We start from the raw sequence: 15,851 nt of genomic DNA, 5'->3' as shown, positions 1-15,851 counted from the left end.
AGTGAAAGTAGAGATGAAAGTACAGGACTTTTATAAGTGAGCCGCTAGCTCAAAAGAAACCTAGTTTTAGTACTGGTATCAAGGACAGGATTGGAAGGTATGGATTTAGTATCCCATTACTTTCATGTGCTTCCCCAATAAATAAGATTAAAATCAAAACAGCATTTTGCTATGCAAATATAGCCTCAAGTGAAGTCCCATTGGGCCATACATTGGCCCCTCCTATATAGAAATTCTAGCACTGTCCTCATTGGCACTTTGCAATGTACGTTGAAGCAGAGATGAAGCTGTCTTCTCTATTACTGCTCAAACACCCTTAAAGTGTACAGAAAGGACACCAAAGAAACTAATTTAGAAACTCATTTTTCCTGAAGAGATCTAGAAAATAAGACAGCTATCTAAGTAGGAGGCATGCTAGAAGATGACCTACCAATGTGTGTTCCAACCAGAGAACTGCTGGTCCTGGGAGCCAGGAGGACAGAGCATAGGGCAGAGTCTGCTGGGGGAAGAGATTCCTCTCCCTTAGCCTCATGGCTGGCTCTACAGCCCTCCCAGAGGGCATTTTGGCTAAGGAAGCCTTTTACCAACATGACCTAAACCTGCCACCCTCACTTCCACTCCACCACAGCGGCAGCAAATTTATTGAGTAGGAAAGAAGGTTCCTGAAAGTTGGAGAAGGGTTGGGTCTCCCAGTCCATGGGTTTGCTCTGGGAGAGCTGAGTCCTAGATGACTTGCAAATACGGTCTCCTCTGTGCAGAGCGCTTCTGGAAAATGAAAGAAAGTGGTTGGGTTTCAGTATATTTCCTTGGTTATAGGAGACAGATGGATAAAACAGATGAGATGAATCAGATTATATTAAGCAATATAATTATGTTTCCCTTTTAATAGAAATTTCCTTTTCAGAGGCTAAAAACCCAATGAACCTCTTGTATGCCAGTTTCCCATGGATGAAAGGAAGGACGTTTTCCCTGTGAGACTCTCTACTGCTGTCTGGATCCCTATGTCCAGCCCCTGTTGCTATTCTCTCCAGATGACATAGTCGGCTACATCAGTCCTGTAGATCCTGCCTCGATCTCATTGTTCTTAGCTCCTTAGTTCCCACCACATTAAGTTAAGCATCCTTTTTTTTTTTAAATTTTTATTTTTTTTATTTATGATAGTCACAGAGAGAGAGAGAGAGGCAGAGACACAGGCAGAGGGAGAAGCAGGCTCTATGCACCAGGAGCCCGACGTGGGATTCGATCCTGGGTCTCCAGGATCGCGCCCTGGGCCAAAGGCAGGCGCCAAACCGCTGCGCCACCCAGGGATCCCATAAGTTAAGCATCCTTACGTGGCTACCAAGGACAGGCCATCCTTTTCACATTATACCCATCCTTTACTCTCATCCTACTGGTCATCTCACTGTCCAATAAAGGATCCTTGACATTGACCCCTCTGAGTGTTTACCCATGCTGTTCCCCTTGTTTGGATACCCTTTCTTCTTTCTGGCATAGAAACTGAACCCAAGCTACATTTTCCTCAGTCTTTCTTGACTACTTAATCTTATTGACTTTGAACTCACTTTTGAGTTTCTTTTCCTCTTTGTTATCTTATTTCAGGAAACTTGATTGTGATCTGACAATTAGATGGCTAGGTTTTTGAGGGCAGAGGTTTGAATGTAGCATATCAAGACCCCAGAATGGTGACCCCATGCACACATGAGAAACACAATTAGCATTTGCCTGGTTAACTCCTATGCATCCTTGGATCCTAGGTTGAAGTGCACTTGCTAAAGGCAGCTTCTCCCAATAGATCCACATCTCCTACTATAGCTCCCCAGGGAACCATGTATCTCTTCTGCATAGCGTTCTTCAAAGATAGGAATTTTTATTTATTTGCTTTATTTCATTACTCTGTTCCCTCCATGAAGGCTCTATCTGGTACAGAGTGAGTACCCTGTAAATATTTATCTAAATGAATTAATAAATGTTGGTTGGATGGCTGACGCGGACTTCTTGGGGAACGAGGAGAACAGACTTAAGTATATTACTGGTATCCTTGAGCACAGTCCTAAAAAGAATCTAACAGCAGAGGCTCAGATGGACCAAATCAGCAAAATCATTTTAGGGTCATTATTGGAAATGACTAACATAATATTTTCTCAAGAACTTTATGATCAAGTTATAAAAGTAATACATGTTTATTGTGGAAAATATGTAAAGTTCAAAAAATTGTAAGGAAGCAGAGGAAAATAACTGTAAATCTACTCCTCAAAGACTTTTTAAAAATAATATTTTCTTCCAACACTGAATAAGCACTTTTTTTTATACACACTGGAAACCCTACTGAATATACAATGTTGGATCTTGCTTTCTTTTTAATTACTTAACATTAAATGATAAGTGTTTTTTCTTTGTTATTGAAAGCTCTTTGGGTTGGATTTTAATAGGTCGTAGAGTTTCGATTTTAAATAGCTCCAGAATATTCTACTGTATGAATGTACTCTGTCATTCCCCACTATAGGACATAAGGGTTAATAAATGTGAGTTTTGACCCTTACGATTTTGAATACATTCTAAAGATAAATGGGAGATGTGTGGCAGACTTCCCCAGGTGTTTCAATGCAATACCTACCTTTATTACTGGCATATCATCCTGGCTATCCAGATCTCAGCCCCAAGTGAGTGCTCCTCATTCCTGGGGTCTTCATCCCCAGTCCCTATTCCTCCATCTTCTACTTCTTTCTTTGTAGCAGACACCATTGGTGCCCTGCCCATATACTGTCAAGATTCAGCATTTCTGTACATGACAGTGGCTTCTTACTGCAAGCACCCCAGATTCTCTGCTTAAGGATTTTCTTGGCTGCAGGAGCACGCTCAGTCATGAGTGAGGCAGGCTGGGAGTGCCAAAGTATTAATGCCCCCAAATAGCCCTTAACCAATAATAAATGGGAATTAGTGGGTAATATCCCAGCTCCTCCTTACCCGTGAGGAACAAGTTGGAGGTGTGTTCTACACAGACCTCCCCACCAGAGCTGAGCTGCAGTTGCCCATGGGCATAATTCATTCATCAACACACCTGTATTAGCTTCTTTTCCTTCATTGCCTCATTTCCATATTCTTCCAATTGTGTTTCCTAGAATCACCTCACAAACCATTTGGATTCAAATCTTTGTTTCAAGGTCCACTTCTGGGGGACCCAGTCTAAGACACCCCACTTCTTAATAATGAGTTCTAGCACTTTCCAGCTTAGAGAGTGCCTCTTCTTTTCAACTAAAGTGGAAGCTAAAAGTCTAAATGATCTAACACATATTTTAAGGAACAGGGTAAAAATGCAGAACCATGCCAGATGGCTGACTCTTTATCATCAGAACGTCTGATAGGAAAGCTCCCAAGAGGGAATAAATTATACAGAGGTTCTGGTCTCTTTGGAGGTGACTTTGGATTGTTCTTTCTTTCTCATTTCTCTCTTCATCTGCTTCCTCTGCAGAAGTCGTCATCCTAAGATGAACTATTTTTGCTGCCAATCCCTAATTAGGTTTCCAGATGCAGCCATAAACCTGGATGTGATGCTCTAGGTATGCTATACAGCAAAGTTTATATTTATTTTACTTAATTCATGGTTACTACTAGTTACTAAAGGTCTAATATGTGCTGAGCAACTCTACTAGGTTCTGTAAGAGATTCTGGAGGGACCATTAAGACACTATCCCTGTAAAGATAGGACATAAACACTGTACTCCTGCAGGGTTGAGTGTGATGTGTCAATTGAGGGGCAATACATAGACCAAAACAACTCTAGGGATTCAGAGAAAGTAGTGCTTTATTCTGGCTGGATTTTGAGAAAGCTTCTTGGATCAGGCTAAGAATGGTGGGTGGGTTGGATTTTATTAAGCCAAATAGATCAAGACAGAGATAGAACTGATCCAAACTTCTCCCATCTCGAGTTCCTAAGGGAATTCTATTTGATGTCTGAAGGTAAAATAACTGCTTCCCTCCACCTCCCCACCTTGTTTTCTTCTATCTCAGCTCCTCCAGTACACGCTGAGGAACCTATAGCACCTTTCTGATATAAAGACTGAGCCAGAGCCTAGTCAAACTGTCATGTAGTCATAGGCATATCCATTAGGAATGCATTTCATTTGAGATATGAGCATGTCATCTCACAGGGGTTTATTTTTTTTTAAAGGTTTTATTTATTTATTTATTTATTTATTTATTTATTTATTTATTTATTTATTTATTTAAAGGTTTTATTAGAGGCAGAGAGACATGCAGAGGGAGAAGAAGCAGGCTCCATGCAGGGAGCCCGACGTGGGACTCGATCTCGGGTCTCCAGGATCAGGCCCTGGGCTGAAGGCAGGCGCCAAACCACTGAGCCACCCAGGGATCCCCTCACAGGGATTTAAACAAAATAGACAGCTGATTGCATCTTATGTTAAGAGAAGACTGGAGGTAGGCATTTGCTGGTGCTGGTTTAGCTACTCAGCAACATCAAGGATCCAGGTTTTCTCCATCTTCCTACTCAGCCTTCGTAAAGCCAGTGGCTTTTCAACTCATGCTACTCACCTCCTGGTTGCAGGTTGGCTGCTTTGGACTCAGGCGTCACCAATGCCTTCCAGGCAGGCAGAAGGGAGAAGGGTAGTAACAGGTGTTCCTCTTCTTCTTAGCAAGGCAGCAAGTTTTCTTAGGAGTCCCTCGCAAACTGTACCTATGTACCATTGGCTAGGACTGGATCATATGGCCACCCCTGGCTGTAAAAAAAAAAAATTCTGAGAATGTAGGGATTCCAATTTTAGAGACTTTCCTTGTAGAAAGTAAGGAAAAAGGGGATAGGGAATGGCTGCAATGAAGTTCCTACAAATTCTGTCTTCTCTTACAGGAACCTTCATCTGCTGTGGCCAAGACTCAGTGTCTTGCTCCCCGATAGCTGGTGTATTAGTCAACTATTCCCCCAGCCATACTGGACGAACCACCCCAGATCTCAGTGGCAGGTAACAAGCATGTGTTATCAGGCTCACAAATTTGCTTACTTGCCAGAGTAAATGTTCTGCTGTGCTCCACGTCTTTCACTCTTCTGGAAGCAGAGAAATGGTGCGGCAGAAACACTAGGGTAGCACGCATTAGGAGGAGGCAGGGGCCACGGGAACGATCCCCACTGAACGCGCCTACCGCACCTGCCACCGCGGTTACCCTGGGGCCCGCCTCTCACCAGGAGAGCAAGGACGCGGGCACCAATGAGCTGCCTGGGTTGCCTACCAATATCGACCAATCAGGATGTAGCCTTTCCAACCAATCAGGCGCTTTTTTCTTTCCCTCATTAGCATATTGCACCAAAGTGGAAACCGGACAAGGAACTTTGTGTATGTAAGCGGGGCCTTCCGTGTGTTTGGGGAGGTTGGTGGTACGGTTTTCCGTTGGGTGTGTATCCTTGCAATTTTAGCTTTACTGAAACACAACATTTCCTGTGCTTTTTTTTTTTTTAAATTTTATTTATTTATTTCATCAGAGAGAGAGAGAGGCAGAGACACAGGCGGAGGGAGAAGCAGGCTCCATGCACCAGGAGCCCGACGTGGGACTCGATCCCGGGTCTCCAGGATCACGCCCTGGGCTGAAGGCGGCGCTGAGCCACCGGGGCTGTCCTGCTTTTGGTTTTTTGGGTCCAGCCTCATTTTTATTGTTGTTTGGCCAAGGAATGCAAGATTAGTAATAAAGATGTGCTGCCACATCAGGTGCAGGCTTGCAACTCTGGCACACTACCACTTTGTCTGTATTCCAATGGCCAAAGAAGCCTCATGGGGCTAAAGCAAGACTTTTTGTGAAGAAACTGTAGAGTACTTGGGCAAGGACATGGGGGTGGGTAGGGATAAGGATGGGGACGGTTCTCGTACCCCCGCTGGGTAACCTGTGTTTTTTGTGTGCGGCAAGTGGTGGTGGAGTTAGGGTGTGAATGTGTGTCCTTGCTGGTAGCAAACGTGCCTGTGATGGGCAAGGACCTACTGAAGGTAAATCCAATTGGTAAAGTGACCCTAGGTGTATAAATTTAGATCAGGTGTGAGGAGGAATGATCCAGCACTTGTCATCTGTGAGACTCTATTGGTAGCACTTCGCTTACATTAACTTCTTTAATCTGTATTATAAATGTATGAGGTAAGTCCTATTCTTTTTTTATTTTTTATTTTTTATAATAAATTTATTTTTTATTGGTGTTCAATTTGCCAACATACAGAATAACACCCAGTGCTCATCCCGTCAAGTGCCCCCCTCAGTGCCCATCACCCATTCACCCTCACCTCCCGCCCTCCTCCCCTTCCACCACCCCTAGTTCGTTTCCCAGAGTTAGGAGTCTTTATGTTCTATTCCCCTTTCTGATATTTCCTACCCATTTCTTCTCCCTTCCCCTCTATTCCCTTTCACTATTATTTATATTCCCCAAATGAATGAGAACATATAATGTTTGTCCTTCTCCGACTGACTTATTTCACTCAGCATAATACCCTCCAGTTCCATCCACGTTGAAGCAAATGGTGGGTATTTGTCGTTTCTAATGGCTGAGGAATATTCCATTGTATACATAGACCACAGCTTCTTTATCCATCATCTTTCGATGGACACCGAGGCTCCTTCCACAGTTTGGCTATTGTGGACATTGCTGCTAGAAACATTGGGGTGCAGGTGTCCCGCGTTTCACTGCATCTGTATCTTTGGGGTAAATCCCCAACAGTGCAATTGCTGGGTCATAGGGCAGGTCTATTTTTAACTCTTTGAGGAACCTCCACACAGTTTTCCAGAGTGGCTGCACCAGTTCACATTCCCACCAACAGTGTAAGAGGGTTCCCTTTTCTCCACATCCTCTCCAACATTTGTGGTTTCCTGCCTTGTTAATTTTCCCCATTCTCACTGGTGTGAGGTGGTATCTCATTGTGGTTTTGATTTGTATTTCCCTGATGGCAAGTGATGCAGAGCATTTTCTCATGTGCTTGTTGGCCATGTCTATGTCTTCCTCTGTGAGATTTCTCTTCATGTCTTTTGCCCATTTCATGATTGGATTGTTTCCTTGGTGTTGAGTTTAATAAGTTCTTTATAGATCTTGGAAACTAGCCCTTTATCTGATACGTCATTTGCAAATATCTTCTCCCATTCTGTAGGTTGTCTTTGAGTTTTGTTGACTGTATCCTTTGCTGTGCAAAAGCTTCTTATCTTGATGAAGTCCCAATAGTTCATTTTTGCTTTTGTTTCTTTTGCCTTCATGGATGTATCTTGCAAGAAGTTACTGTGGCCGAGTTCAAAAAGGGTGTTGCCTGTGTTCTCTTCTAGGATTTGATGGAATCTTGTCTCACATTTTATTATTTTTTTTAATTTTATAAATTAATTTTTATTGGTGTTCAATTTACCAACATACAGAATAACACCCAGTGCTCATCCCGTCAAGTGTACCCCTCAGTGCCCGTCACCCATTCACCCCCACCCCCCGCCCTCCTCCCCCTCCACCACCCCTAGTTCATTTCCCAGAGTTAGAAATCTTTATGTTCTGTCTCCCTTTCTGATATTTCTCACGCATTTCTTCTCCCTTCCCTTATATTCCCTTTCACTATTATTCATATTCCCCAAATGAATGATAACATACACTGTTTGTCCTTCTCCGGTTACTGTGGCCAAGTTCAAAAAGGGTGTTGCCTGAGTTCTCCTCTGGGATTTTGATGGAATCTTGTCTCACATTTTAGATCTTTCATCCATTTTGAGTTTATCTTTGTGTATGGTGAGAGTGGTCTAGTTTCATTCTTCTGCATGTGGATGTCCAATTTTCCCAGCACCATTTATTGAAGAGACTGTCTTTCTTGCAGTGGATAGTCTTTCCTCCTTTATCGAATATTAGTTGACCATAAAGTTCAGGGTCCACTTCTGGGTTCTCTATTCTGTTCCATTGATCTATGTGTCTGTTTTTGTGCCAGTACCACACTGTCTTGATGACCACAGCTTTGTAGTACAACATGAAATCTGGCATTGTGATGCCCCCAGCTATGGTTTTCTTTTTTAAAATTCCCCTGGCTATTCAGGGTCTTTTCTGATTCCATACAAATCTTAAAATAATTTGTTCTAACTCTCTGAAGAAAGTCCATGGTATTTTGATAGGGATTGCATTGAACGTGTAAATTGCCCTGGGTAACATTGACATTTTCACAATATTAATTCTGCCAATCCATGAGCATGGAATATTTTTCCATCTCTTTGTGTCTTCCTCAATTTCTTTCAGAAGTGTTCTGTAGTTTTTAGGGTATAGATCCTTTACCTCTTTGGTTAGGTTTATTCCTAGGTATCTTATGCTTTTGGGTGCAATTGTAAATGGGATTGACTCCTTAATTTCTCTTTCTTCAGTCTCATTGTCAGTGTATAGAAATGCCACTGATTTCTGGGCATTGATTTTGTATCCTGCCATGCCACCAAATTGCTGTATGAGTTCTAGCAATCTTGGGGTGGAGGCTTTTGGGTTTTCTATGTAGAGTATCATGTCATCGGCGAAGAGGGAGAGTTTGACTTCTTCTTTGCCAATTTGAATGCCTTTAATGTCTTTTTGTTGTCTGATTGCTGAGGCTAGGACTTCCAGTACTATGTTGAATAGCAGTGGTGAGAGTGGACATCCCTGTCTTGTTCCTGATCTTAGGGGAAAGGCTCCCAGTGCTTCCCCATTGAGAATGATATTTGCTGTGGGTTTTTCATAGATGGCCTCTAAGATGTTGAGGAATGTTCCCTCTATCCCTACACTCTGAAGAGTTTTGATCAGGAATGGATGCTGTATTTTGTCAAATGCTTTCTCTGCATCTAATGAGAGGATCATATGGTTCTTGGTTTTTCTCTTGCTGATATGATGAATCACATTGATTATTTTATGAGTTGAACCAGCCTTGTGTCCCGGGGATAAATCCTACTTGGCCATGGTGAATAATTTTCTTAATGTATTGTTGGATCCTATTGGCTAGTATCATGTTGAGAATTTTTGCATCCATGTTCATCAGGGATATTGGTCTGTAATTCTCCTTTTTGGTGGGGTCTTTGGTTTTGGAATTAAGGTGATGCTGGCCTCATAAAACGAATTTGGAAGTACTCCATCTCTTTCTATCTTTCCAAACAGCTTTAGTAGAATAGGTATGGTTTCTTCTTTAAACGTTTGATAGAATTCCCCTGGGAAGCCATCTGGCCCTGGACTTTTGTGTCTTGGGAGGTTTTTGATGACTTCTTCAATTTCCTCCCTGGTTATTGGCCTGTTCAGGTTTTCTATTTCTTCCTGTTCCAGTTTTGGTAGTTTGTGGCTTTCCAGAAATGCGTCCATTTCTTCTAGATTGCCTAATTTATTGGTGTAGAGCTGTTCATAATATGTTTTTTTTATTTTTTATTTTATTTTTATTTATGATGGGCACACAGTGGGAGAGAGAGAGAGAGGCAGAGACATAGGCAGAGGGAGAAGCAAGCTCCCAGCAAGGGAGCCTGATGTGGGATTCGATCCCGGGTCTCCAGGATTGTGCCCTGGGCCAAAGGCAGGCGCTAAACCGCTGCGCCACCCAGGGATCCCCATAATATGTTTTTAAAATCGTTTGTATTTCCTTGGTGTTGGTAGTGATCTCTCCTTTCTCATTCATGATTTTATTAATTTGAGTCTTCTCTCTCTTCTTTTTAATAAGGCTGGCTAATGGTTTATCTATCTTATTAATTCTTTCAAGAACCAACTCCTGGTTCTGTTGATCTGTTCCACAGTTCTTCTGGTCTTGATTTCGTTGAGTTCTGCTTGAATCTTTATTAACTCTCTTCTTCTCCTGGGTGTAGGATCTATTTGCTGTTTTTTCTCTAGCTCCTTTTGGTGTAAGGTTAGCTTTTGTATTTGAGTTCTTTCCAGTTTTTGAATGGATGCTTGTATTGCAATGTATTTCCCCCTCAGGACTGCTTTTGCTGCATCCCAAAGATTTTGAACGGTTGTATCTTCATTCTCATTAGTTTCCATGAATCTTTTTAATTCTTCCTTAATTTCCTGGTTGACCCTTTCATCTTTTAGCAGGATGGTCCTTAACCTCCACGTGTTTGAAGTCCTTCCAAACTTCTTGTTGTGATTTAGTTCTAATTTCAAGGCATTACGGTCTGAGAATATGCAGGGGACAATCCCAATCTTTTGGTATGGGTTCAGACCCAATTTGTGACCCAGTATGTGGTCTATTCTGGAGAAAGTTCCATGTGCACTTGAGAAGAATGTGTATTCAGTTGAGTTTGGATGTAAAGTTCTGTAGATATCTGTGAAATCCATCTGGTCCAGTGTATCATTTAAAGCTCTCGTTCCTTTGGAGATGTTGTGCTTAGAAGACCTATCGGGTATAGAAAGCGCTAGATTGAAGTCACCAAGTATAAGTGTATTATTATCTAAGTATATCTTAACTTTGGTTATTAATTGATTGATATATTTGGCAGCTCCCACATTCGGGGCATATATATTGAGGATTGTTAAGTTCTCTTGTTGGATAGATCCTTTAAGTATGATATAGTGTCCCTCTTCATTTCTCACTACAGTCTTATATCCTTCTGATATAAGGATGCTACCCCTGCTTTCTTTTGAGGACCATTTGAATGGTAAATGGTTCTCCAAGCTTTTATTTTCAGGCTGTAGGTGTCCTTCCATCTAAAATGAGTCTCTTGTAGACAGCAAATAGATGGGTTCTGCTTTTTTATCCAGTCTGAAACCCTGCGCCTTTTGATGGGGTCATTAAGCCCGTTCACGTTCAGAGTTACTATTGAAAGGTATGAGTTTAGTGTCATCATGATATCTATTCAGTCCTTGTTTTTGTGGATTGTTCCACTGAACTTCTTCTTAAAGGGGAGTTTTAAGAGTCCCCCTTAAAATTTCTTGCAGAGCTGGTTTGGAGGTCACATATTCTTTCAGTTCCTGCCTGTCTTGGAAGCTCTTTATCTCTCCTTCCATTTTGAATGAGAGCCTTGCTGGATAAAGTATTCTTGGTTGCATGTTCTTCTCATTTAGGATCCTGAATATATCCTGTCAGCCCTTTCTGGCCTGCTAGGTCTCTGTGGAGAGGTCTGCCGTTACCCTAATACTCCTCCCCATAAAAGTCAGGGATTTCTTGTCTCTTGCTACTTTAAGGATCTTCTCTTTATCTTTGGAATTTGCAAGCTTCACTATTTTTTTTTTATTCATTTATGATAGTCACACACACACACAGAGAGGGAGAGAGAGAGAGAGAGGCGTAGAGACACAGGCAAAGGGAGAAGCAGGCTCCATGCACCGGAAGCCCGACGTGGGATTCGATCCCGGATCTCCAGGATCGCGCCCTGGGCCAAAGGCAGGCGCCAAACCGCTGCGCCACCTAGGGATCCCCAAGCTTCACTATTAAATGTCGAGGTGTTGAATGGTTTTTTATTGATTTTAGGGGGGGATCTCTCTATTTCCTGGATCTGAATGCCTGTTTCCCTTCCCAGATTAGGAAAGTTTTCAGCTAGGATTTGTTCAAATACATATTCTGGCCCTCTGGCCCTTTCGGCGCCCTCGGGAACCCCAATTAAACGTAGGTTTTTCTTCCTCAGGCTGTCATTTATTTCCCTTAATCTATCCTCATGGTCTTTTAATTGTTTGTCTCTTTTTTCCTCAGCTTCCCTCTTTGCCATCAACTTGTCTTCTATGTCACTCACTCGTTCTTCCACCTCATTAACCCTCATCGTTAGGACTTCTAGTTTGGATTGCATCTCATTCAGTTGATTTTTAATTTCTGCCTGATTCGATCTAAATTCTGCAGTCATGAAGTCTCTTGAGTCCTTTATGCTTTTTTCTAGAGCCACCAGTAGCTGTATAATAGTGTTTCTGAATTGGCTTTCTGACATTGAATTGTAATCCAGATTTTGTAACTCTGTGGGAGAGAGGGCTGTTTCTTTCTTTTGAGGTGAGGCTTTCCTTCTAGTCATTCTGCTCAGTGCAGAGTGGCCAAAAACAAGTTGTATTGGGAAAAGGAGAAAAAGAGAGGAGAGAAAGAAGGAAAGAAGAGAGAAAAAGAAAAAAGAAAAAAGGAGAAAAAAAAGAAGAGAAAGAAAGAAAAAGAAAGAAAGGAAAAAAAGGGTGGGGGAAGCAAACAGAAATCAAAAAGCAAAACACACACACACACACACACACACACACACGGGGGAGTATCTTCTGATTCTGTAGACTTTAAGTCCCTTGACTTCCCTGGAACTTGTCCGTCCAGCTGGTCTTCTGGGGGAGGGGCCTGCTGTGCTGATTTTCAGGTGTTAGCACTTGGGGGAGCTGCTCTGCCCCTGCCTGGTGCAGGGCTCAGCGGGGGTTGTTTACCCCGTGGGGCCCCAGGAGGAACAACCGCAGTGGCGGGGCCAGCTCTGCAGCCCTGGAGTCAGCCCCCGCAGTAGCTCCAGAGCTCTCCGTCTGCAGGGCCTGGAGGCTCCGGGGCGGGGCCGCTGATCTGCTCAGCTTGGGGCAGGAGCGTCCTTGCTGTCCTGGGCCCTCCCGGCCTCTGCCTGTCCCGGGGGAGGCCGGATCCTGGGCTGTGTCCCGGCGCCCTGTGCTCCGGGGCCTGCGCTGGTGGATTCGCGCTCCCGCCCCGCAGCCCCCTCCGCGGAGCCGCCCCCGAGCCCCTCCGAGCTGCTCCGGCCCCGCCGTGCGCGCTGCAGCCCTTAGGGAGCTCGGCGCACTCTCCCGGGGTGCAGGTGTCTGTTAGTGTCCCCGGGAGCCCGAGGGCATCCCCGCCCTCCTGGGTCCTGCTCTAACTCCCTGCGGGCCCCTTTCCCCCGGGAAGGTTGGTGCAGCTCCTGCTCCTCCGGGACGGGGCTCTCCTGTCCTGGGGACACTCGCCCCGGCCTCAGCCCGGCTCCTCGCGGGGCCCCTCCCCCTCGGAGGCCTTTTGTTTCTTTATTTCTTTTTCCCCGTCTTCCTACCTTGATAGAAGCGCGAACTCTCCTCACTGTAGCGTTCCAGCTGGTCTCTCTTTAAATCTCAGGCCGAATTTGTAGATTTTCAGGATGATTTGAAGGTTATCTAGGTAATTTGGTGGGGACAGGTGACGTGGGGACCCTACTCTTCCACCATCTCGCCCCTCCTCCCCGGTAAGTCCTATTCTTGATCCTCTTTCACAGAGGGAAACCCAAAAGCAGAGTGAGTTGAAACAACTTCTTCAAGGTTGAGTAGCTTGGAAAAGGTACGGATTTCCACATGACTAATGGCAAAAGGAGATGAGGCACTTGGCAGATGATGCCATCTTCTTCATGAAGCCACATGAATTCTAACCGTAATCCATTTTGGAGAACCAAAGAGCCTCATTGCTAAGATTTTTGATTTGACGTACAAGGGATTTTTCCTGCCTGACAGCCCTTCTCTTCCCTAGCCACAGCAACTTGATTTTTCCCTTGGGAGAATCACTGTCCCTCATCTAAAGCATGTGATTTGAAAAGCAGGTCTGACCCTTTATCTCCAAGGCTGGACAATCAATCAGGCCTGGGGACTAGGTGAGAAATCAGCATCCACCATCCAGACTTTTGTTCAGGCTTTTAGGCCTGCTCTTTCTGGTAGGGATGATAAAGCTGGGATAGCTGGTGGTCATCTTGCCATGGTTGGAGAACCTCTGAGATTTAAAGCAACCCAGGGGGCACTGTTGCTGGGAGACTGAGAGAAATAAATTCCTAATGATGTTTTTTGAGTCCCTTGATTTTTTGTTGTTGTTGTTGTTGTTTTTAAATATTTATTTATTTGACAGAACATGGCCAGAGAGCACAAGCAGAGGGAACCTCAGAGGGAGAGGGAGAAGCACACTCCCTGCTGAGCAGGGTGCCTGGGGCTCAGCTTCAGATCCCTGGGCTGATCATGACCTGAGCCAAAGGAAGACCCTTAACTGACTGAGCCACCCAAGCACCTCCTGAGGCCCTGGATTTAGCCATACTTGAGCTTCTCATTACAGAGCCTGCAGACTTCTTAGTTACTTGAGCCAATAAGGAACGTTCACTGTCAAAGCCAGTTTGAATCAAATTTCTGTCATTTGTGGCAAACCGCCCTGTCTAAAAGTGTACAGATCACTTTTCTGGACCATTCTGCTGCTCTGGGAGCCTCCGTCCTTTCTGCAACAGATCTTGGAAAGTTAGGCTGACTTCCTTTCTCTGAAGCTTCCACCGACATCCACCTATTCTTACATGGAGCTTTGCTCCTTGAACCTTCAATTCCTTATTGACACCAATACCAAGAACAGTTCCTTTTCATTTAAAGGCTGTAGGCTCATCATTTTAAAGAGAAAACAGGTCACATAGAAAATCAGCATACAAAAGTTTGAAAGTGGAAAAATCTCACATGTTCTGACAGCTGTGGCAGTGTTTTGCTGTTCACTGTGGTAGCCGTGAACCATCTCTGTTTACTGAGCACAGCAAATGTAGCCATTGTGAGTTGGAAGCTGAATTATTTATTTATTTAATTTCAGTTAAAAATTAAAGTGCATATTTGATTTAGTTATTGGAAAATATTTTTATGTATGCTTGGAACAACTTGAGTATATGAATTTTTCTTACCTACTGTACTTTGTAAATCTAAATACTGATCCAGTATTTCTGATAAAAATGTAGTATCTGAATTGACATATGGTATAAGCATAAAATACACATAAGATTTCAAAGATTATATTTGAAAAGAAGCAAAAATGTTTAATTTTTATATTGACCACATGTTGAAATATTTTTGATATAGTGAGTTAAAAGTGTTTTAAAGATTTGAGAGAGTGGAGGGGAGGAGCACAGGAAGAGGGAGAGCGAGTGGGGAGTCAAGGGAGGGGCACAGGGAGAAGCAGACCATCTTAAGTCCACTCCACACTGAGCACGCAGCCAGATGCAGGGCTCAATCTCATGACCCTGAGATCATGACCTGAGCCAAAACCAAGAGTTGGAGGCTCAATTAATTGAGCTACCCAGGCCTCCCTAAAAGTATTTTAAAAATTTACATGTTTCCTTTTACTTTCTCAAACATGGCTCACATTATATTTCTATTGGACAGTGCTGGTTTACAGTTTCTGTGTAACCAAATCAGTGATTTGAAGACCCTACTTGTACTATGTAAGGCAGAGTTCACCAAACCTATAGTCATGGTGTTTTGTTCTGACCTGTACTCTGGAAAAAGCATTAAAGAAATGTGTCAGCAACCCCTCTTATGTTAGTCTTCCTATAAAAGTCTAGAACCATCTAAGTAGTTTTATTTTTCATGTCATTATTTGATCAATGAACAAACCTTCTGCTTGTTCTTTATTTGATACTCTTATAGTTAAGGGTATAAAACATAAGTTCCTAAAAAATAAAAAATGGGGTAATATTTAATGCAAAATACTAGATGTTCTAGATTATTTCCAGAAATCTTCCCTTATTGTATTTCTTTGGTTGCTGTTTTGTTAATTTTTAAATTATTTTTAATGTTCATTTTTCATTTTAATTTTAATATTATACATGCCCGATATTTTAATGAAATCAACTGGCAACCCTGGGAAAACTCTGCTTTGTTTCATTTTTTCCACTTTCCAGACATCATCACTTTAGAGTGCTTCTTTCCACTCAAGCTGGAAGATACAATTGCAGCAAAATGGTGAATACGGGCTCAAGCTGCAAGGGACCTGCCAACTGGGAGGCTCCTGGCCCAGTAGGTCCCCTCCTGCACGGCAGAGACTCCCTTCAGATTTTCCTTTTAAGCATTCAAAGATCCCTTGGCACAAACAACAAAACAAACATATGCTCTTCACCCTGGAAAGCTGAAAACCAAAAGATTCTTTGTTTGTTTGTTTGTTTGTTTTTTAAAGGGCTTCATTGTAAATCCAGAATATACCCCTCAAACCATGTGCCAGCCATTTGCCTGC

General features: G+C 43.1%; 1 long non-coding RNA gene across 1 annotated transcript in view; it reads right to left on the bottom strand.

The window, feature by feature from the left end:
- Positions 1-398: 398 nt before the first annotated feature.
- LOC129496670 (uncharacterized) overlaps positions 399-15,851 on the bottom strand; it is a 29,317-nt gene continuing 13,864 nt past the window's right edge. Inside the window, exons 2-3 of the long non-coding RNA XR_008661826.1 lie at positions 4,549-4,733; positions 399-765 (exon numbers count right to left, since the gene is read on the bottom strand). This is a non-coding gene — a long non-coding RNA (uncharacterized LOC129496670). The remainder of the gene's footprint in view (positions 766-4,548; positions 4,734-15,851) is intronic.

The sequence above is a fragment of the Nyctereutes procyonoides genome, unplaced genomic scaffold (genome assembly GCF_905146905.1).
Source record: "Nyctereutes procyonoides isolate TBG_1078 unplaced genomic scaffold, NYPRO_anot_genome, whole genome shotgun sequence".
NCBI lineage: Eukaryota > Metazoa > Chordata > Mammalia > Carnivora > Canidae > Nyctereutes > Nyctereutes procyonoides.
The sequence above is the reverse complement of the archived record's forward strand: the minus strand, read 5'-3'. Positions and strand labels throughout refer to the sequence as shown.